At 33.1% G+C, this 21467-nt stretch overlaps 1 long non-coding RNA gene across 1 annotated transcript in view; it reads right to left on the reverse strand.

Moving 5' to 3' along the window:
* Positions 1-15411: 15411 nt before the first annotated feature.
* Positions 15412-21467, reverse strand: part of LOC146999112 (uncharacterized) — a 164880-nt gene continuing 158824 nt past the window's right edge. Inside the window, exon 3 of the long non-coding RNA XR_015039433.1 lies at positions 15412-19207. This is a non-coding gene — a long non-coding RNA (uncharacterized LOC146999112). The remainder of the gene's footprint in view (positions 19208-21467) is intronic.

A 21467-nucleotide genomic window follows, 5' to 3' on the forward strand; every position in this document is an offset into this window, starting at 1 on the left:
GGGAGGAGCAGTATATGTCTTATATGAAAATAAATGGCTTTCAAACAAAAACGAGTGTAACGCCATCTGTTGAAGAGCATAGTAATGAATATGAAAAAACTAAGAAATTACATTTGCAGAAGAATAGGTAAAAACTACTTGATTGAAATTCCTGCCTAGTTCGTCACTGACCACTGTTTCGATCTAGATTCTGCGAACATTACCTTGAGCTTTTACAGTTTATAAACTGGATTTCCATGAAAAAAAAAGGGTATTCCTTTAAAAGAATTTGTCTTCTTTAACTACTGATTTTAATTGCAATCCAGTTCCTCCTAACGTTTTCAAATACTAATATCTTAGCTTTTTCCTGTTCCATTACTATTGTCCTCGATAGATAGTTTAATATTTTTTTTCCTCCGCTTATTGATTTCTATACACCTTATTCATAGTTCCCTCCAGTATTCCAAAAACGTTTTTCTTCTAAAAATAAAGGCCATATGTCTAAACGCCCTCGAATTCGATAGAGATTTATTCAAAATCCACGTCAGTCTAAGTTTGCGTTTTTGGTAATTGTAAATTTTACTTTAACGCACTTCTCTTCCAAATAAAATGCAGCGTTTTCAATCAGGATGATGCATGAAAAATGGAACTTCTTCGGAATGTGGATCTACAAAAGTTCTGGCTATATGCCTCTCATTCCGAGCTCTAGTTTCCTGCAACGTGAAACGTTTTTTTCAAAAAGATAAATATAGTCATTTTCTACTGAATGACTCCTTAAAATGGGCATTTTCACACACACCCTATTGCAGTAACATAATGAGACATATTTTCGTTATTGGAATTTTAAAAAAAATATTGTTTGAGTTCAGTTTTATTTTATATATAAAAGAACTCACAGCTAATTTTACAAATCGATATAGATGTTTCAACGTTAAAATTTCACCCACATATTTCTTAGCTGATAGCATTTCATCTTCTCACACTTTTAAGAGTAAAATAATACTCAATATTCAAAAATGCAAGCAAACAGCTTCGTAAATTGTTTTGTAGAAAAAAATTTAAAGGCAGGGAAATATTTCCCTGGAATTTCAAAGCATTAAATCTGATCCTTCATTATCTCGGATTCCCGAAAAAGCTGTTTTTTTGCCCTCTCAAGGCAACTGTGATAATACATTACTTGTTATTCTCAATGAATAAATAAATGACTAGCTTTCCTATGTAAGCTCTTTTTTCTCCTTTGTTAAAAGAATCTTTATCTAAAATGTCTTTCAAACGATCAGTCGTTTTACTTTTGTTTTTTGTTTCTCCGATTCTAAAATACGCTGCGAAACGTTTCGAATTTTAGATATAATGTAAATAAAGATGTACTTGGGGACTTTTATTGTTAAATCGTGCCAAATGGTTTCAATGTTCAAGGAAGGCTTATAAAATTTTTTTGCTGTCATTATGCCATATCACCTAGCAGCTTTTGAACTTTGAAAAGAAAAAAAAAGAGTTACTGAATTAAAAAAAAAATCCGAAAGCTTTAAGATTTTATACTACCCCAAAAGGACTTTTTTAACGTCTTGTTGTTACCTTTATTTATTAAAAATCATGTTCTTCGCACTTAAATCACATACATTCAAATTCAACGGCAATATCACAAAATATTTAGAAACAGCATACCTTTAGAATTTTCGATACACACTTTCGCGCGATGGAAATAAAATGCTTTTTCTCCGTACAGTGTTGCCATTGCTCGCATTTAAATCGTTGAGTTTGTTAATCAAAAATTCGTTAAAGTTTTACAAAATGTGAAATAGATTATAAAATAAATTCAACGTATCTTCAGGAAGGCAGGTCAAAAGCTATATATACCCTGCCTGTACGCGGAGTTGATAAGTATCTTGAGTTCAGTGGTAGTGTCATGAGTTCAAATGTTAGCTTGGGAACTGTACTTTAGGGCTTTGCCGTGAAGTTGTCTTCACCGTTATAGCCTAATAGCCTAAAGGCTGCTTTGCTGATTGTTTCAGTGTGTTTATCGTAGTTTTTTAACGACTGTAAACGTGTCTTTGAAACTCCATTTGTGACGAATAAATTTTGTTTCGATTATTCGCAAGTGTTGTCATCAATCACTTCAAATCCACGAACACGTGAAATGCAACAATATTTTTCGGCGTACTACTTTTCACCATCAGTATAAAAGTGCCTAGTATATACACCAGATTTCAAGTGATTGTGAGGTAATCTGAACATGTGTTATAACGGCTCATTTTGCTTTTAAACAATATCATCCAAACTAAAGGCTGCTTCTAATTCTCCCATGCAGCTCCATTTACCATTCCTTTAAGACAGTGTTGTATTTTTCTCCAGTTTCCCATTATTTCAACAGTAAACTAGAGTTTCCGCTTTTAGATGTACTTAGCAAAACAAATCACAAAATGCGAGGTCTCGTAAACATGGCAATCAAGAGATATTGCCGTGTGGTAATAGAAGGCGCTGTGGAAAGACATTCTTCAGATTTTACATTAAACACAATGTTACGATAATCGACTTTTAATCATAAGATTTATTTTTTATCTCGATTCTGTATTAAACACAGTTTTACGATAATCGGTTTTTAATCAGGAGATTTTGTTTTCTATGCAGAAATTTCAGTTGAAATTTTCATTCTTTCTTTCTTTTGTTTCCTTTAGTTTATGAAATGTTGAAATGTTAAACACGTTTTCTGAAAGAGAGAAGGATAATTCCCTACGGAATTACACTTCCACTTTCATCAGAGTATATGTAAATTACTGTTGCTTTAAGTGTTTATGTTTCCACGATAACCTATTATCAACTCATTGTACTGTGGTTTGCAGGAATGCAAAGAAAAGTGTTTGAATGTTCATTCCTTGAAAATGTCGAATTGTGTTAAGAAGGATGAAAGTCGAAATTTTATCTGTAAGCTCAATTTTACGATACTAATATCTGTGAATCAGTTTTATTTGTTGAAACATCAGAAAACTTTTTCATTTATTATGGCGGCCACATGCGATGTCTTCAATACTATTTAATATTTAACAGAAAAAGACGCTATTATTCTAAAATGTCCGAAAACGATGTTGAACATATGTTACATTTTAATGATTAAATTTGTATTTTCTTTATTTAGTATATATTAGTATCATTAATGTCTAAATAACGAAACAGATTTCTTTACTTAATTAAAGTTGCAAAAATTATCTGTATAAATTCATTTGTAATTTGTAACTCATAGCAGTTAAGCATTAAACGTGCAGTGTGTCACCATGTAATAATTCAAACTCTCCTCACGCAACAGCCCACAAAATTGCAATTGTGGTAGCTCCAGATGTGATCGAAATTGTTCACAATGCTCTGAAATCAATTTACGTACGCCTTAGGCACTATGTTTCAGACATGTCTAAACTGATTTTGATAATGAATCGAAAGGAACTTGTATCGATTATTGGTTGACTCCTCGGTGGGGAGAGTGTCATTAGACTTAAGAAAGTCGTCCGTGATAGATGGGATAGCTTCCCCGATCACTCCCCGGGGTGTTACGTCTGACCATTATATGTCACGGCGGACATCTGGTCATTTATTGTAATGAACACAAATGGCAGACAGTATTTTCTGTCGCGTTTGTAGGATTTTGTGGCAAAGCAGGCATAAGGGCGACGGAAATTTCCGAATAAGGTGTTTGAACTGTTTCAAAAGTTGAAAGATTCATTTCAATGCAAGAAAGTGTTCATATCACATTATATAAATAAGTACTTTCTCGTAATATTTAAAAAAGTAATTATCTAAAATTATTTCGATCTTATTTGAGGGAAACAAATCAACCAATTAAAGTTAAAATTATCTTAAATATGCTAAATGTTTAAAAATTATTGTCAACTAAAGCTTTCTTGAAGCACAGTCCAACTTTATCAAAATTTCGCTATTACGATAAAGAGAAATTTGTATTGCTTCATGCAGCAGTTGAAATGCTTCTCCAGAAAAGAGAGGTAGACATCAGAGCTCACTTTTCTACGTTTCTGACAGAAGTGGAGTGGGAGATAAGTGAAGCTTCTGAGAAGTCCAAAAAGAAGGGAATTTTGCTTTTTGCCTTAAGAGTTAGATGCTATTGAAAGCATTGTTTTCTGTTTAAAATAAGGGTATGTATGTTTCTATATTTTAAATTTGTAAAGAACGTTCTTGTGTGTGCAAATCCGCATGCACAAAGAAGTTTACAAAAATTCAGAATAAAGTAGAATATTCCTTTTGCTTAACAGAAGAAAGTCAGAAGGTCTTTGATAGCATACTATGGATAAAATAAAGACATTTATGCAAAAAGCATTCAGATAAAATTAAACTGAGCTAAAAAAGAAAGTAGTAAGCGGTAACTTGTAAATTTTTCTTTCTTATGTGTGTTAAAGTTTAACTTCTTAATTTACTCAGTGCCTCTTTACGCAATCTTTTATTAATTTCGAATTATATATATACATATAGTTGCTGCCTTACACGGCACGCATTAGAGCACAATGTAACTCATATTAAAGGGATAAACCTGAGTATATGCAAATGTTTATTTTAAAACTCATGTGATTTTTTAATATTGAGACAGTTTATAATAGCTAAATGCTTTCTTAATACATTATGAAGCTGCAGACCATTAAGTTAATTTCAGTATAAGCCCTTCACATATTTTAATTTAAAATAAGACATCTGACAAAAATATTTTGATTTCGAAAATGTGAAGAGCCTTTGTGCAGTCTTGTAATTTTGAATTTAAAACACTCCTTTCCTGTTAGCCTTAAAAATAATCTCCAGATGAGTATTGTTTTTTGACTTGATGAAATCTTTAAAGTCCTCGAGCTCAAAATAGCGTTTTCCTTAATCATTTTCTGGTAGTTTTCTAGAAGCAGCGGAAAATTCTTAGTATCTCTGAAATTTTGAAATGTGTTTTTAAATTCTTTGAATATAACAGCTAAATAATTTGAAATTATCGCATTGGTTTCTGTACCTACTTAAATATAATTTTGTTTAGTTTCCGTTGTGGTTGGAAATTCTGCAGTATGTGCTTTTGTATTTCCTCGTAACAATACCTAGCTGTTCCAAAGCAAATATTTTGCCTTCGGCGAGATAATTTTATTTTTATGAATTAACTGTGTAAATTATAGCTGATAGCAAAACAAAAGAAAAAAAGCTAGGCATTTTTCTTTTTTAATAGACAGGGTACAGTGTTTTATTGCCCTTGAAACCAATACATTTTTATTAAAAATCTATTCTAAATTTTTTTCTCGCTCCTAAAGAACAAGGACGTATCATTTTTCGTCGACCAATTCGCTACAATTACATTTTAAACCTATGTTAAATTCTGTTTACTTTTCAGAAGAACAAGGACCTAAGTCTGATTGTTAGAGTTTTATTTGACAATTACATTAAAAATTTGTTTCTAAAGAATAAGGATTTGTCAGCCCTGGAAATCGATAGATTTAGTCAAAACCTACCCAATGTTTTTCTTATTGTGAAAGCAATTAAATCTCGCATATTTGGTGCAATTATCATATTTTTTGTATCATTTCTTCTGAGATACAAAGATCTATATTTGATGACCCTTGAAATCGATAGAGATCTATTAGAATTCTATGCTCGTTTTAGGTTGCTTTTCTGTTTAGTTTTGCATATAAATCTTTAAACTTAAGTGTTTGAGCTGAAGAATGTGATTTTGATTTCATTTTCCCGAACCTTGAAATATTGGTTTTGCTGATTTGCACCCTCGTCTCTGTTTTTCAGATTTTCTCATCACATTCGTTTCCTTCAGTTACGGTATCGATTTCTTAAATCGAATAATATTACTCAAAATTATCGCGATTCCTTTCGTTTTAAAATTATTTTAAACTGCTCTCTGCCACCAATGAAGTTCTTAAAATGCTAAAACTGTGCAATCGACGTATTGATAACAGTTCTCGAAGACACGATTTCGGTTTAAAAGCAATAATATTCCATATATTTTCATTTAAATGAACGTTTATGTAAGAGACAAGACTCTTAGGAATTAAAACGATAAAAAGTATCAAACATTACTCCCAACAATTTTTTTATCCTGCACATCAGAAAGGAGACACCCTCCTGATCGTCCCCCCCCCCGAAGAAAAGGCAATTTACTATAATCAAGAATTTAATAAATTGTTATAGAACATTTTGAAATTAACTAATCTCTATTTTATTTAAAGAAATTCTACATATAATGAAGGTTTTATACATTTTACAAACTTATATAGCTATTTTTAAGTACATACACGTTTTTATTTCTATAGCTTACTAGGAGATAGATCGCAAACACCAGCCAATAATAAAATTCACAGTTGAACTGAAAAAACTGATTCTTTTTTTGGTAGGGGAATTTATGCTAGTATATTTTATTCATGGTATTAATTCTAGAAAAATTTCACTTTTATTATCTTAAAGTTTCCAGTTGCTTAGATCAGACATTCAGCCATCTTGGTTAAGTAAACAGGTAAGCAAAAAACTATGTTACTTGTCCTTGATGAGTTTCTTTTCTAATGATATATACTAATCTTGTAAGGAAATTTCTGTTGATTAACCAGTTGTTTATAATTTTAACTAATTTAAACCTTTATAACAATTTATCTTTTCCTATTCCTCAATAAAATACAAATGAGAAGCCAGCATTTAAATTCAGAGTTCTGGATTTTAAGACAGAAGTTGTTTCTGACATTTATCTAGCTGTTCTGCTTAGTTATATTATCACGAGTTGTGGCTTATATTGTAAGACAAGAGAGTGCCTTTATGTTCTAAATTTTGATTATATACAGAAAGATAATTCGTAACCTTCTTAGGATTTTGTAGTTGTTTCAGACATAGCAGTAATTCGTTTCCTGTTTGAGTTATTGAAGTGATTCATATTACCCTCTTAAATAGAACCTTATAATCTGCTTGTAAAAAACAATTTTAATACATAAGATAAATATGAAAGAGCATATAGAAAGTAAGGATAAGAATAGCGCATAATTTATTTGTGTACATTGAACTCAGTAAATGTTTAAAGCAATTTCAAAATTTTGAGGAAAGATTTTTATAGAGTAATTTAATTATGAACACTGGGGTTCAGAATTAAGAGATAATGATAGGTTGATATAATACAAAAACGGCACCATTCATGAGTCATACTATAAACGTACGACTTTTCAAAAGTGTTGTTTTGCCATAAAGAAATGTTTCACTTGAAATTATCCTTCCAGAATTCACATGGAAGCTTTATGTTTTTTCGGAGAGTAACTGCATATATTCATATTCTTTGCATGTGTTGTTTAAAAACTGTTTTCAACAGACTTTTATCGCAATGTTTATCTTTCAGTATCTGTAAGACAGAAAATCCACGATAGTCATGAAGATGGAGCAAAAAGGAACATTCTAATGTTCCTTAGCCATTTTGTTTAATGACAACATAATTATTAATTTGATGAATAAGAAAATTGTCAAATATCATTCTGGAATCTGAATTTCGAACTCCTTGATTTTCGATTTTGAGAATTGTAAACAATTAAATGTGTAAAGTAAACGCCATATATTGCAAGCAAAAAGCATACAAAACGAAAGTCAGATAGCACTCGCACCATCTATGAAGTACATATAATAAATGCCAACATATACCTTTCCTTCTCTTGTCGATTTCGATCAGTATTTCTCTTGCAGAATGGCTGCTGTTCACGCAAACTAGTTTACATGACTATCTGATGTCTAAGAATATTTTAATAATTAAAATGTTATGAAATAAGGATTTTTAAGACGACAAAACGAAAGGGGCATGCAAAAAAAGCGAAGAGAATCACTGGTTCAACCAGGGAAATAAGGTGAACTCAGTTTGTGATAGTCATAATTTTAGTTTTCCTAACAGTTTTTGATTGCTGTCTTTCCTACATGCTTCATTTTGTGAGGTTTCTCTCTCAGATCAGAGTTTTATGCAATTTTTCTAGCAGGCAGGCTTGGCGAATTCTATAAATATTAAAAATTCAAATAATTTCCGTCTGATCTAAAAGATGCTGTAGATCTATATAGGATTTTTTTTCGGTGTAATCATGTCATAACTTTAATTTATCAACACGATCCTCTAGTTGGCAATCTGCGAGGATTTGCTTAAACTAAATTATCTAAAGCAATTACGTTTTTAGTTGTGTTACCGCTAGTTATAGCTAACACAGTTTACTTAAACGTTGCTAATTCTCTTCTATCTATATTGTTGAGCAGTAATAGAGACAACTCGCCACACGACATATATAACTTCTTAAGTTCAGCCATTATTTTTGCGAGCAAAAGTATTCCCAGTTAGTAGTTTAGTGCCTTAGAAGATAGGAACAAAATTTCCGAGCATCTAAAAATGTATTTTATATATTCTAGTGCTAATACATTATTTAAATTCTATTTTGATTCAATAGAGGTTTTAATACACAGAATCCATTTAATTAAGATTAGCCGGTTGCAGTTTCGAAAGTAATTGCTGTGTAATAATTATAACACAATATTTTCATGTTGTGAATGTGTGAAAATACCATTCCTAAACAAGTCTGGAAGTCTCAATAAACTGCATATACGTAAACTGATTCAAATATCCTCAGTGCTGAAACTGTATCCATAAAACTTTCTACTTAATTTCTTTCAAGAACATAACATTGGAAGTATATGTTCGCTGAAGAAATAAGGCTTGTAACTGTTTTAACCGAACACCCTGTATGAGAAATTTATATATCATGAAATTGACTTTTCACTCATTTGAAGTTTAAGATCAATAAACGAAATTACAATTTTGCTATACCAATTTTTACTAAAAGTCAAATCTTATAAAATTTTAAAATACATTATTTGTAATGCCTCCTTCACCCATAATACGACGAGGATAAGTTCTTGAATATTTTTATACTTATATAGCAAACAAATAAGTACTATTTCTTGAGTATAATTAGGAAACTCTAAATATTAATATATTTAGAAAATTTCATATTCTTTCTTTATAATAGTTCCTTAAAAAAAGAATACAAAATTCATATCTCAGAAAATCTGAAAATCAGATGTGCTTTATTAAAAACGAAAGTCACAGCAAAATTACAATAAATCCCGACACTAAACTTCTAAAATTTAGTTCCAATTATTAGGGCACAAAATAATCTTCTACATATGCTTGGAGAATGAACAATTTCTTTATCCTCATATATTTTACGTATGTGTATGCATTTGTTCTTCCCTGAACTTTAATCTTCGATACCATTTCCGTATTCATTAAAAACGCCCACTACCAATTCTTTCGCAAATCGACCAATTTTATTAATCCATGTATATTTAAAGAGAAATGCGCAGACTTCCTTGCCTCTTCAATGGGAAAATCGAGACCTTTATCGCAAGACGTGGGTGGAAGCTTTCTTGTAGAATAAAACTAGCAGACAGCTAAAAATAGCAATCTGGTGAAAATCTTTTTTAGTTTCTTTATTAGTTAAAACAGTATAATGTATACTTAATTAATCTATTAAAATTTAGATGGTTTAGTAAATCTAGCCAAGAAGTGGCAGCTATATGGAAACTGCCCTTTCTAGGGATCTGGGATCCCTTTCTTGATTTTTGTCAGTTTGTCAGTTTTTCTTGAGATCATTTGCTGCTATGCGAGAGTTGCCCTTGGGATGAATAGTTTCTACAACTTTGCGCTGCGTTCTATTATAGATAGTTTTCTATGCTTTTGCTTAGGTCATTCCAAGATAGCTAAAAGCAATGGCAACTAAGCGAGAAAAGATTTTTTGTCTGAAAATTCTAGTCTTGTTGCCTTAGGTAGCATAATATAACGAGCTCTAAAAAGACTGTATGAATAAAAATACTGTATAACCTCAGGTCTTAACACAACCAAAAAAGTCAGAAGAAGGGTATAAATGACCTTGTATTCAATCACATATAGTTGAATAAATGGTTCCACTTGGGCTTACATAAAGCCAGCACTTCTGGCTTAACTCACGCAGGGAATGTTTTATTAATTTAAAGTCAAACAACAAAATGGCCACGACGTAAATACAACAACGGGTAATGTTATATTTAAAATAAAATTTAATTGAATTAGCCTGTAGCAAAAATGATAAATTAATGCGCAGAAAAGTTCTGACGCATTGCAGACGGCGGAATAAGCTTAATGGCTAGAAGCACTCAACGCCACAGAATCAAATCACTAGTACCTCAAAGTAACAACGTGTTCAAAACATTCGCTTCTTTCTCCCTCAGTTTGAATACACCCGCGTTATCTCATTAGCACTTTGGCGGGAAAGTGTGGCTGAAAACGAGACTGAAAGGAAAGTCGCTCCCTCTTAGCCTTATGGACGAAAAATTCCGTATTAAAGGCTAACTTTCTTATTCATTACACAAGAAAATTTCTGCCAGCTTTTATTGTATCCGATATCAGTTTGGATTTAAATCGAAAGAAAATGAAACAAGGTACAAAGTGAAAGAATATTTATTAAATATAACTAAGAAAATAGAATTTATTTATGACATTCTGAGAAACTTTTAAATTTTAAAGCTAAACCCCTAACGCTCGGAGGGTTAACTAAAAATTAACTGTTAGTCAAACTTAATAAATCTCCACAACCTTAGGTTAGGCTAATTGATAAAGACGAGAGGTACCTGTCTAAGGAATGACTTTGTGGAAGCCTTTTCAAGGGAAAGCTGGCTTGTATTTGCGTTACAGTTGGGAGAGAAAGTGAAACTTCGCATGCAACTAACTCGTTCGCTTGCATCAAACTACAGATATTCTGTGACCTTACCGCAGGTCCCTGTTGGGCCTTACCTTGGAAAGATTCCACGCTGAAAGCGGGGCTTTCTGAAAACAGTTTCAATCATACCATTGTGGGAAAAGTTTTAATTTGATCACGAATGGCGTAATTCTCTCCGACGTTCTGCGAAAGCACCTAAACTTATAACAAACTGATAGACAAATTACCGTAATTTCTGACGTCGTAGATCATAGTCTTCATCTGATACTTCGTGCTGAACAACAATTAGAACAATCTTTCTTACTTGCACTGAAGAAAAACGATTCCTGATGATTACTTACGTTGACTAATTTGACGGGTTGATATTGTTACGAAATGTACAGGCGCGGTGAGATAGCTTCCACGCAAAGCAGGCTTAGAGTTACCAAAAATGACATGGGAAGGCAGGGTTGCCACATTTGGCGACAAAATTAGTGATATGCCATGGACAGATGGAGAACCTTCTGGAACGAATTCGTACCGCTTTAGCCCAGAATGTTCTCGAACACATTCCGAAAGCTATATAAACCCTGCTGGTCCGCAGTCAGGGAGTGTGCCTCGTAGAGTGCGAGATAGTGAGTCTCGAGTTAGTCAGTCCGTGCGGAGTCGATTGAGTTGACAGCCGGGCCAGCGAGTGCCGAGTTGGGTCATCAAGTGCATCGGAGAGTCTCTTAGTGTATCGCGGTTAGTGCATCGTCGACAGAGTGTGTTAAGCTCCGGAAACGACTGAACCGAAGAGTCGGGAGCTGTGCTCTGTGTGTCGTCGAGTGCATCCGAGTTGTAGCGTGGAGAGTTTCGACAGTACGTGGAGTTCCGAGAACAACCAAGCAGAGTCGGGAGCTGTACTCCGGTGCTTTGCAGTGAAGCTATCTCCATCGTAATAGCCTGATAACCTGAAGGCTGTTTCGCTGATTGTTCCAGAGTGTTTATAGTAGTTCTTCGACGACTGTAAAACGTAATTTTGGAGCTGTCTCGATTAATACTGTCCAATAAAGTGTGTTTCGATATTCCATAAAGTGCTGTCGTCGTTATACACTCCAAATCCACACGAACCCCGTACCAACGTGTAGGAAGAAAATAACGTAACAACTGGTGTCAGAAAACAAAAACGCAACAATATACCCGTGACAAGAAACACTTTCGATTTTGGCGTAGAATACTACGCATGGGCATAAAATACGAAAACGTTGCATGCTACTTTTCGCACCCTCCAAACTGATAACAGCTGTTTCCTCATACAACAAACAAGTATGAGTGTGAAACAAGATTTTTCTGACAAACAAACAAGTGCGTGAAAAAACTTTTTTTTTTTTTTCTTGTTCATTTACTAAAACATGCACTGATAATGTTATTACGACATTTTATCGAATAGTTTCTATTTTTATTTTTTAAATTACTGACTTCGACAAGGATCAAACATCATAAAAAATACCTTGCGTCGTGTATCATTAGTAAACTGTCTAGATACAGTACGCGTGTTTGCATTCATATTCGGACCTATCTTATCGCCAGACTCGATTCTAATTTAGAAGATATGTCGTCGGGAGGGTATGATAATAAAAACGTATCCTCATTACCTTTGCAAGATGAAAACCACAAGAAAGTTGCTGAAGTCTGAGGGTTACATCAGTCGAGCCTCTGATGGAACTGCCAGAGCTCAGATCAATGGTTTTAAACACTCAGTTATTCGTCGTCAGGTTTCCAGAAAATAATGCAGTCACGATTACGTTATTTGTCGAGTAAAAGGATTTGCAGTCAGTCATTTTACTCTTTCCTCGCCAAGAATCCAAATCAGTATAAAACTAAAACTCTTAATGCTCTATTCCACTAGTAACTTCTGTTTCAAAATATTACAATTTTTTGTGCTTTATAATCTTAAGTTAGGAAAGGCAAACAAAATGTAATATTTAAACCTGAGCTTTAGTTCAAATTTAAGAACTTTAATTAAGAAACTTATAAGTAATGTTTTGAATTACTTACTAGTTTTAACTGTTTAAAAAATTCGATTTTGTTGGTAATATAAAGCCTCCCAAAGAGGGGATCGTAAAGGTATGAAATCATTGATTTGTTTTTTTAAAGCTAATCTACATGCTGGGAATTAGAGGGCCAAATCGCCCAAATCCTGGTGATAGAAAATCATCATCCACCACCTTTCCCTTTTGTTTAGTTCGGGCGCCACTGTAAAGACATTAGATTATTTCGAAGTAGGAGACGTAAAAAATGAGCAACACACTCGCCGGGACTCGAACCACGGACCTCTCGAATACGCGCCAAGTGTGCTGACACTACATCGTGAAGGCATACTAAGAAGGCGGGAGAAATACCTTATAATAGAACATGAATAAACATAAAAATTACCGTCACAATTTAGCACATTGTATTCAAATAGGTTGTCATGTATATATATAAATAAATCATGTATATATATAAATAAATAAGCAAACGATTAACTATAAGCAAAATTTGGAATCTGAGAAGTATCATGAAAAAATTTAAACGTTTAATGCAGAATTTAAATTTTTCGTCAGTTTTATAATATGAGAGATTGGCAACGTTTTCAATGAATTTAGTTCCCCCCCCCCCTTTTTTTTTTTTTTAAATTTACAGGAAAAGTGAATGAAATTTTGAAATTTATTTGTTGCAAAATAACCAAGTTAGAATAAGACTTAATCATTAGAATAGAAATTAAAGAATTAGGGATAGCAGATCTGCATGTTTGTGATTCTAAAGGTCGCTGTACAGTTGTGTCTGATTTTTAACCCTTTAAAACCACAAATTCACCTAATAAAACCTTCTACACTGAAAAGTGTCACTGTTGTTGAATTGTTAACGGTTGCTTTGCTATCCATTAAAAATTCGCAAGTTAGCTTCCTTTAAACCAATGTTTCTTAACATTTTCGTGCTATGCTACACCTAAACCTTTCTAAAATTCTTATCCACCCTAACATTCTTATGCTTTGTCAATTAAAATCCAAACAAATAATATGAATTGGAGTAAATGTAGACTAAAATATATATATTTATAAATGTATAGCACATTTAACGCACCGCAGAAAAATATAACTTTTCATTTGACAAATTTTTGTGGGAAATTATGAAATTAATGAAAATTACCTTTTGAATTTACATACCATTCATATATCACTTATATTTATACAATGTATATACTTTTTAAAACAAAGAGACTTTTACAGCAACTTAATTAACTCTTATCTCAAATTAACATCAACAGTGAATTCTGAGCGTTACTGCAAAACACTGAAAAAATTGGGATCTGGTAATTAGCATTTCGCGCCATTCAGAACAAATAGCTCGAAATAATTAGTGCCAGACCATAATAACCTGTAGTTTAACTTTAATAACAATCAAATCACGGCTACTAGCATGGAGGATATAAGTTACTTATACTGAAGGTTTACCCAGCTGTCACCATCGAGATAGACTTATCCCGATGGTGACTGATAGAGTAACGATTGAATGTCGCCATACGGTTAACTTAAACTCTGGACGACTCCACTTTTAAATTGCTCCCCTTAAGAACCGAACTGAAACTCCTGGCTATGGCCCTACCTTGGGAAACACTGCTTTAAACCGTCATTGTGCCCATTAAGTTCAAATCTTAACTCCAAAAACAGCCCTATATAAATTTGATAGTTCTATATATTTCAAAGAATTTTCTGTCTTTTAACTCGGAAGATTTTGCTTCATTAATACGTTTAATAAAACACGCGAAAGTTACCAACCTAACGGGAAAGCCACTTTCTGAGAGGGCTTTCTAAGGAAAACTGGCTCATATACAGTTACAGTATACAGAGGTGAAACTACGAAAACACCCACGAAACTATCTTTTTTTCTGCAATTTGAAGCCGTTCGAACAATCAGTGTTGAGCGGTCTTTCCATTCGAATCACTTTTCAATCAACACTTCTGATAAAATTATTTGTATCATTATGTATTCTACTAAGTATAAAAACAATGCTGAATTATTAGAAGGAAACTTGCATTTCATATGAAGATCATACATAACAAATCAAATTTTGCTTCATATATTTATATAAATTTAGAAAAAAAATGTGGAAGAAATAAAGCTAATATGAAGGCAGACTTGACGATTTGACAACTATAGATATTGGTACTGAATATTTCTTGACATCCAGTAGTTAATTTTTCATACACTGAATAAAACAGCAGTCAAGATCTATTTATCGCTGTGATCGAAAAATAAAAATTTGATTACTTAATTTTTTTATGCCTTCCGGTGAAAAAACTATTTTATCTCCAACCATGTCTCCCTCTAATCTTTTACTACAAAGTACGGCTTTAGGAAAATGTAAACATGTACGAAGAAATTGCATGTTTTTTACCCTGCAGACAAAGTTTGAAAGAAATTATGAGTATTATAGTAAAAATGGTGCTAAAACAGTTTACTTTGGATTATATTAAAGTAATATAACTAAAAATGATTGATGACTTTAATTTCCCTTAAAGGAAAAAAATATTTTTTAGGTTTTATTTAAACATTTACTGGCATGCTCAACTTTAATGATAATAAGTCTATCAGTGTAATGTTTTAGCAAAATGTCAAATGATAGTTTGTGTCTAAAAACATTTATTTTAGATGTTTTTGGTTGCCCGAAAATTATGATTGATGAGTTTAGCTTTTACTGAAGATTAAAAAAGTCTTGGAGCCAAAAGTCAATGTTCACATCAATTATTTTCCTGTACATGATATTAAAACTATTAGTTCTCATAATAAAATTTTACAGAACGATTTTCAGTGGTTGTTTAGTTTTAAAGCAGAACTCCTAAGGATATAAAGATACTAAATTTAATAACAATCATATAAGAACAAATGTTATGCACATTTATGAAAAATCATGGTTGGTTGGTTGACTTTTAATGGCACAAACCCTTGAGGGTTATTTTGCGCCAAACGAATGGTGAATAAAATCCAAAATACACGAAATTATTGTATCAGATGAACTGTTGAAATGAACCCATAATGCTGATGAAGGCATGGAGAAGTGACTGAGAAATGCTCTAGCAACAGGATAAAACGAAAAAACTTCAAATCATATGGTAAAAAGAGATGTCTTTTAAAAATCTTATGACGTTGATATGAAGGATTCTTCCAATGAGATCTGTTAAGTTAACATTCGTATTAAAATGATATCCACGTTTCTGACAGTACAACAGTAGGTTAAAATATGATTGACTGAAACGGAACGTTGCAAGTGTCACAAATAGGCTCATTTTCACCTTTTAAGAGATACTGATGTGTCATTCTGCAGTTACCAATTCGTAAACGAGTCATCAGTACATCCTACTTTCGATTCCCTTTCGACTCCCAATACTCCAAATGGGGTTTTACCTGCCTTAATGCGTTCCGTGTCTGGCATTTCCAGAGTTCTTGCCACCTAGACAAGATCTTTCTTCTTATATACTTCCGTATGTCTGTAAAAGGGACATCATTTTCAGAGGTAATATCAGCAGATTTTGCTGCGACATCGGCGAGTTCATTGCCTTTGATCCCAGCATGTCCAGGCACCCAGCAGTACGCAACAGAATAATAATCTGCGTTTCTCAAACGGAGGTGTGCCTTTAAAATTTCGAACACCAAAAGGTGGCTAGTATTTGTATTTATTGATTCAAGAGCACTCAGAGAGTCAAACTAGATGCTGAACTTTCTGCTGTTCTGTTTAGAGATAAAGATCAAGGAATTCAAAATGGCAAACATTTCTGCAGTAGTAGTAAGCCTTATAAAGTTTACTACTCTTGATTTCTTTATCACAAACAAAAGCTGCCTTGACATGATCATGATTATTTGAGCCATCAGTGAAAATTGCTTTATAGTTAGAATGACTGCTTCTATGCTGTAGGAAAATTTCTTGATATTGGACATCATTGGTACTGCTCTTCGTAAGTGAAAAATCATAAGTACGAGGTAAATATATTGCTTGAGCAACCTACTGAAAATTTGTTCTCGGTCGTTGATTTAGTCTAATACCATAAAAAGTGCAACTGCTTATTTGTCGAAGCTAAAAGATGGATGCAGGTACTGATACGTTTTCCAGAATGTAGCTGCATGGTGTAGCTGTTCTGACTATCTAATAATCTAAGTAAACTTGAATCTTTTGAAACAATAAATCTGTATACATATATCGAATGGCATATAGTCGGAATTTAGGATAAAAGGTTCTTTGAAAATCTTCTTGATTTAGCCTATATTACATGCTTAAAATAATGAGTCAAGAATAAGAAATTGATTGCAATAATACTATTTCAATGGGAAAGAAAGTTTTACAGTTGATCTTGAAATATTATCGACTTGTAGTGCCCTAGAATGCTTACATCCGTAATGCCTTTAATAAAGTAATGGAAAATATTTTGAACATTTGCAGCAATTTGAAAGTATTAGAAGAAAAAAAGTATAATGCTCCCAAGCAGCAAAAAAAGTGCTCACAAACAGAAAAGAATATTTGAAAATATTTCACTCTTTCCTTTTTAGAGTCTACGCTTCGACAGTAAAGAGATATAAAATGGATTATTCTATTCCTACAGAATAGGCGATTTTCGCGCATGATTGAAGTTTATGTACGCTATATATAACATTAGAAACAATTTTTATTAATTAGAGTAATAATGCTAATATACACTGCTGGCCACCATTAATGGAACACCCTGAAGGAAGCATGCAAATAACATGAAATTTACAATATGCATTAGCGGAGATGAGATATGCAAATGATTAGAATTTCAGCGCAGACGCACATCACGCGCGCCTGTGGCACCACTTCAAAGCGCTATTTAAGGCTTGGAATTTTCGACGATTTCAAGTTCAGCAATTGTGTTTTTCTTGTGGTTTAAAAAAAAAAAAAACGAGCAATTATGCCTTGTAGTAAACAGCGATCATCTATCGGAGTTCAACAGAGGAACGATAGTGGCCTACCGAGAGTGTGGATTATATTTCAGGGAAATTGGTAGTCGTGTTGGACGAAACCAAACAACTGTAATGAGGATAAGTGACTGTTGGATGCAGGAGGGTACGACGAAGCGACGTATTCGATCGCATTCACCTCAGTACACCACTTCACGTGATGACAGGAACATTGTGCGCATGGCAGTGACGGGTATTATGGTATGGGGCGGTATTGGATATCACTGTCGCACTCCTCTAATACGCATTGCCGGTACTTTAAACAGCCAGCGCTACATCTCCAAGGTTTTGGAGCCAGTTGTCCTTCATTACCTTCAGAGCTTGCCCACAGCCATATTTCAACAGGAGAGTGCGCGACCACACGTGACACGCATTGTCCAAGGGTTCTTCATCAATCGCCAGATTGATTGCTTCCCTGGCCGGCTCGCTCTCCGGGTCTTTCGCCGACAGAAAACATGTGGTCCATGATTGCTGAACGTCTGACCCGGATTACATCCCAATCTGCCACACCAGATCAACTTTGGCAACCTGTGGAAACTGCTTGGTCTGCTGTACCTCAAGAACACATCCAAAATATATTTGAATCGACGCCGAGGCGTGTGGCAGCGGTGATCTCCAACAATGCCGGCTACTCTGGCTACTGATTCTGGAAGGAACCACACTTCACAGAAGTCTATAAATTTAAACATATGATACTTGGTCAACATGTTATCTACTAAATAAATTTTGCTGTGATATCTCTTGTCTTTCTTGGTGTTGCAGTTTGAATGGCCAGCAGTGTATATGACAATTATCGACTAACTACACATTATAAATCCTGGAATATAGTGTACAAAAAGTCAATTTAAGTCGTTGTTAATATAAAAGATAAGATAATTGGGAAGTAAATATACTATCTTTAGATCATCTGCAAACAAATCCTTCAGAAGTGCTAGCTTGCCGCATGACTTATAAATAGCAGTTATAATTTGCAAAACATGTAAATTGATACTGTAACAGTGCATTGAAAATCTAAAGACTACGCAATTGTCCTTTTTAGCATCATAAACTTACAATGTGACCACAGTTCGATACAACTATACACTGCACTCAAAATACGTTCAGTACGATGTCCATATTAAAAATTGCATTCTATTTTCAAACAAATATAATTATTTTTATGTATTGTAGAGTCATTAGTTTTTTTTAGCAGGCGACATGAAATATGAGCAATGCGTTCGCCGGGAGTCGAACGTCTTGAATGCGCGTCTAGTGTGCTACCGTTATACCACGAAGATATACTGAGAGGAGGCATATAATACATTATATACTCCCCTTTTAAATGGCGAATGGAGATTAGGGGAGTCAAGCATCAAAACTTTGAGGTGACGACTTATCGTCCTGCACCTTTAAGTTCGGTGCCCACTTGTCGTTTATTCTTTCGCCGCCTTTTTCTATATGCCTGGAAACTGAACAGATCTGCTTTGCCTTCACCGACTCCGGAATAAGCGTCGAGTGTGCTACCGTTGAATCACGAGAGCATACTGGAAGAAAGAAGGAAAATCCTTAGAATATAAACTAAATATTATGGGATACTTACAATAATGATATCTGAAGTCACAGGTTGTTGAATAAAACTCCATATGCACGTCTGCCTATTCTAAAGAAACGTATCGTAAAACCAATATATGTAATCAATATTATAATAAACATTTCCAAAGTACTTAATTTAATTTTAATTTACATAAAGAAAGACTTCATTTAGCCTCAAATAAAAGGAATTTCTTCACTTAATTCCCTTTCTAAATCAAATCATGCTTCTAAATCTTCATTTCAAAACCTCGGAATTGGAATTCTTCTCAAATAAAGCTAACTGAGGCATTAATTCTAAGGATTAATTTCTAAAATTTCAAACATGAGATCTGTAGTGTTTAAAATAAAATAAACTGGCAAAATTCAATGTTTGGCGACATGAGATATTTTTTTCAATTACAATGAAAGATTTAATGTTTTAAATTAATTTTTTTATCAAACGTGGGATATATATCATGACATTTTCTTCAATTTTTTGTTGTTTCCATTGTCTGATTTCACAAGAGGATTAATTTAAACACCCATTTTTCATTTAAAAAAAATGAAAAAAGACCACTGAACAATATAAGATCGGAAATGATGGATGGTGAAGAAGACATCATCTTTAATTAAATTTTGAAAACTTATATTCGGACGAAAATTTATTTTTATTTATATCCCTTAAGGTAATTCATCAAGAAGAGAAGACAGCTGCAGGTTTAGAGGTTGACATTACTTTTCCTTTAATTTCAAACAGTAGAGCATTTTAATTTTACCATTTTTAACCATTATATCAGAATTTGGAGAACGTAGTACATTTATTCTCTTTGAAAAACGAAGCATAAATCTTAAAATTAAGCATAAATCTTTGAAAACTAAGCATTAATATTTAATGCTGTAAAATTTTTATGAAATTTTAATGCATTAAGAGCTTTTGTGAAAGTATTGTGATAATTCTATATGAAGTAGGTGTTTTCTGGAAAATTCTGTTAAAATGGTTAAAATATAAAATATAATCTCGAAAAAAATATAAATGCATTAAAAATTTCTTGATGTTGTAAAAATTACTTTTAACGAAAAGGATTGCAATATATGAAGAGACAGCTAAAGCAGTAACATTTATTTTATTTAAAACTTGAATACCCAAAAGCAGTTTGAGAACAAATACTTTTTTAAAAATTGTCATGAAATTACATAATTTTTTGGAAATAAAGGAAGGCTTTATTTTATTGAAACGGATAAAAGACGATTTCGTATTTGCAATCTCGAAAAGAATAGTTTTTAATACATCTCGAAAGTATATTATTCTTTTTAGGTTCATTAAAATCATCCGATATAAATAGGCATTATTGCCAATTAGTGATCGGCTAGTAGACCAAAAGCTATTTCATGCATTTTTGATATACTAGAAACTGCATTTCAGAATAAAGCATTCATTTATAAAGTCATTTATCTGGGCTTCTTAATTTCTGAAACGAAACAAATTTCTAATGAATTTTCGGTAACGAAAACTTACCTCTTTTTCTCGTATTCAATATCATGAGGAAAACAATTTTTATAGTTATAATGCAGCATTTTGGTTACATATTACAGAATAATACCAGAATAATATAAGAACAAAAATTATAAACTGAGATGGTAACATCATCCTCACAAATTCATTATGTAACTGGTGATTGTAAGCACAAATATACACATTTTTAAAATTTTTTTCAGACTATAATAAACGTGTTTAATGCTTTTCTTTTTATAGTATTTTATATTTAAAATCACAGAAACATACGCCAAAGCTTTCAAATTCTTGAGTTTTGATACTCTTCAGGGATAAGGATTTAATTTTCATGAGCTGCCAATAGAATGCAAAATATTTGTATGATATTTTTTTTCATATTTTAGTATAAATTTTCCACTACAAATTTGTAGAGATATTAGGTATTTTGGAAGCAGGAGTGATGAAAAATGAGCAATACCCTTGCCGGGAATCGAACCACGGACCTCTGGAATACGCGCCCAGCGTACAGACCACTACACTACGAAAGCATGCTGAGAAGGCGGGAGAAATATCTTATATACTCCCCATTTTAAAGAGCGACTGGGGTTTTTAGGAGACCCAATCGCCAAATCCTGGGTGATGAGAATCATCATCCAACACCCTTTTACTTCGGACGCCACTGTAGAGACATTAGGTATTTTGGAAGCAGAAAAGATGAAAAATATGCAACGCCTTCGCCG

The sequence above is a fragment of the Stegodyphus dumicola genome, chromosome 1, assembly GCF_044657685.1.
Source record: "Stegodyphus dumicola isolate Sdum_Otavi_A_Nest chromosome 1, ASM4465768v1".
Classification (NCBI taxonomy): domain Eukaryota; kingdom Metazoa; phylum Arthropoda; class Arachnida; order Araneae; family Eresidae; genus Stegodyphus; species Stegodyphus dumicola.